Source organism: Heptranchias perlo, unplaced genomic scaffold (assembly GCF_035084215.1).
Source record: "Heptranchias perlo isolate sHepPer1 unplaced genomic scaffold, sHepPer1.hap1 HAP1_SCAFFOLD_269, whole genome shotgun sequence".
Taxonomy (NCBI): Eukaryota; Metazoa; Chordata; class Chondrichthyes; order Hexanchiformes; family Hexanchidae; genus Heptranchias; species Heptranchias perlo.
Window position 1 is genome coordinate 59,378 of NW_027139281.1, and position 3,562 is coordinate 62,939.

General features: G+C 42.6%; 1 non-coding gene across 1 annotated transcript; it reads left to right on the forward strand.

Moving 5' to 3' along the window:
- The first annotated feature begins 1,082 nt into the window (after positions 1-1,082).
- On the forward strand, positions 1,083-1,155 carry trnar-acg (transfer RNA arginine (anticodon ACG)). The gene has a single exon. It is a non-coding gene; the product is annotated as a tRNA-Arg (tRNA).
- Positions 1,156-3,562: the final 2,407 nt, after the last annotated feature.

Consider the following 3,562-nt stretch of genomic DNA (forward strand, 5'->3'; position numbering starts at 1 on the left):
ACATTGGAAGGAGTTTATATATTTACAGCTCCAGGTAAACCTGCAAACCTCCCTCGCCTGTAGGTGACGTCACCATGAGGTTTCGACCTTCCTTTGCGCTTCTGGTCTTCTGAAGTGTGATTGAACCTGACCAAAAGTTTCCTATAATTAGTGAGGAAGGAAGGTATCAGTGTAAATGGGAGATATAAACGTGGATATTTCACTGGGTACCATGGGAACCAGATACACTGCTCATTCCAGTTAATTGTCCAGCAGCAAACAGAAATCATTCTCTTCAACTGTACTCGCCCGAAGGAAAAGGAAACAAACAAAACTGCTCAGTTCTTTGTTTTAGCTTCTTCTGTTGGTTTACGTTCACTCACCGAGAAAGTGACAGAGAGACTGAGAGATTGGATTGGCTGTTTCACTTTATAATCTATTATACTTTGTACTTATTGTTAGAGACGGTTCCATCCCAACAATCCTGTGCCTGACCTTCTCATTGATACTCAGATGTGTTCAAAATGAGTTTCAACCAATTTTACAAAAGCTGAACAGCGAAAACTGCTCTGAAACGAGCTTCGCTTCGCAACTCTTCATGGAGATTCGGTTGCTGGTTGTAAGTAAAGAAGTTTGTACAATCAGCCCTCTGGAGCAATCTCCTCAAAAGGTGTTTCGGACACATTGTATGAGAGGTCCGCCTGTACAATGCAGGAACACTTACATACTGCAGATCTGGAATCCTTTCCTTGTTGGCTCCGCAACTAATACAAATACCGCTCTGTGTTATTTTGTTGCTTAATTCACAAATTGGGTAAATATCACATTGGAGGCTGAAGACAAAAAAGGCCCCGACCAAACGGGCACTTTGAGCAGCTCAGCCACGGAGCCAAATCAAACTGCAAATTCACCACCTCCTCTCACTGATACCTGTCAGATACCCGCCACTGTCTGGTGGAGTTTGAGGCCGTTTGGGACATTTCGATATCTCTTGTCTATTTCGCTGTGTTTACCGACACTGTCTGCATCTCTCGCTGTGTTTATCTCTCTGTGTCAATCTGTGGGTTGATTCTGAATGAAAAATGAAATCAAACAGATCAGTTGGGCCAGTGGCGCAATGGATAACGCGTCTGACTACGAATCAGAAGATTGTAGGTTCGACTCCTACCTGGCTCGGATTTAAGCAATTTTCCCTCTGACACTGGGGAACGAAGAATCAAATTTCATAATAAAATATTGTTTATGGTGAATCAGCGAAGAAAACATTCCATTTTCAATGATTTCCGTTCAGTTATGTATAGAATGAAACTGTGACCACAACGTGTTTGCAACACGCCGCCTTTTAAGTTGATGTCCGGCTCGCTAACATTACAGCACGAGGTGTCGGCACCGCACTGATAACCTTCATGTGTATCCGGGCCTTTCAGACACTTCGTGTGACACAAGAGCTTTCCAATCCCCGCCAGCTCCTGGACACCGAGACTTCCGTTCGAAGCAGCATTCACCGCCAGGACCGCTATTCCGCTCCCTTTGCCGGTCTGCATAAAATCCGATGCTAAAATTACAAAGTAGGACGGACAGTATCTGGAAAACAGTTCAACTTTCAGTGTTCAGACTTTGGTGAGAGCTGTGAACAGGACTTTGGGTAAATATAAATTGGGTGTGGATTAGGAGTGCGCTGTTCTGTTATAAACTGTGTGTGTGTATATATGAGTGTGATGTTTATATATGAACTGTGGGTGTGTATATATGAGTGTGATGTTTATATATGAACTGTGGGTGTGTATATATGAGTGTGATGTTTATATATGAACTGTGGGTGTGTATATATGAGTGTGATGTTTATATATGAACTGTGGGTGTGTATATATGAGTGTGATGTTTATATATGAACTGTGGGTGTGTATATATGAGTGCGATGTTTATATATGAACTGTGGGTGTGTATATATGAGTGTGATGTTTATATATGAACTGTGGGTGTGTATATATGAGTGCGATGTTTATATATGAACTGTGGGTGTGTATATATGAGTGCGATGTTTATATATGAACTGTGGGTGTGTATATATGAGTGCGATGTTTATACATGAACTGTGGGTGTGTATATATCAGTGCGATGTTTATATATGAACTGTGGGTGTGTATATATGAGTGTGATGTTTATATATGAACTGTGGGTGTGTATATATGAGTGTGATGTTTATGTATGAACTGTGGGTGTGTATATATGAGTGTGATGTTTATATATGAACTGTGGGTGTGTATATATGAGTGCGATGTTTATCTATGAACTGTGGGTGTGTATATATGAGTGTGATGTTTATATATGAACTGTGGGGTGTATATATGAGTGCGATGTTTATACATGAAGTGCGGATTGACCGGGAGGGGTAATTCCTCCTGGGGTTATATTTTCTTCCAACATAAGGACACAAAGTTCAATTTGCAGTGGGGCGGTAATCGCTCAGTTGGGAGGGCGTTGGACTAAAGATCTAAAGATCTCGGGTTTCACAAGTTTGAGTTATTTAGTTTCTGCCTCTTTGAATCCCAGAATCATAGAATGGTGACAGCACGGAAGGAGGCCATTCGGCACGTCGAGTCCGTGCCGGCCCTCTGCAAGAGCAATCCAGCTTGTCACACCCCCTCCCCCCACTCCCCCAGTTTACCCGTAGCCCTGCATTTTTTTCCCTTCAAGTACTTATCCAATTCTCTTTTGAAAGCCACGATTGAATCTGCCTACAGCACTCACTCAGGCAGTGAATTCCAGATCTTAACCACTCGCTGTGTAAAAGCGTTTTTCCTCATGTTGACTTTGATTCTTTTGCAATCTCCATAAATCTTTGTCCTCTGGTTCTTGACCCTTCCGCCCATGGGAGCAGTTTCTCTCGATCCACTCTGTCTAGAATCTTCATGTTTTTAAAAACATCGACGAAATATCCTCTCAACATTCTCTGCTCAGGAGAACAACCCCAGCTTCTCCAGTCTATCCACGTAACTGAAGTCCTTCATTCCTGGAACCTTTCTAATAAATCTGTTCTGCACCTTCTCAAAGGCCTTCACATCCTTCCTAAAGTGCGGTGCCAAGAACTGGACACAATACTGCAGTTGTGGCCGAACAAGTGGTTTATAAAGGTTCATCATAACTTCCTTCCTTATGTACTCTATGCCTCTATTTGTAAAGCCCGCGATCCTGTATGCTTCTTTAACCGCTTTCTCAATCTGCCCGGCCATCTTTCAAGATTTGTTCACATGAACCCCCAGATTTCTCGGTTCCTGCAGCTCCTTTCGAATTGTGCCCTTCAGTTTATTTCTCCTCTCCTCGTTCTTCCACCAAAATGTATCGCTTCGCACTTCTTTGCGTTAAATTTCATCTGCCATGTTTCTGCCCATTCCACCAACCTGTCTTTGTCCTGTCACTCTCCTCCTCACTGTTGTTGGACTGGAAAAATACGCTTGTGAACCCAGATCCAAACCCTCCAGCCTCCCCTCACCTAACCTGATATATATATAATAAAGAATGATTAGCCACTCCTATCCTCACAAAAATTCGATAGTTAAATCGCACATGTCGCATTTAGGTA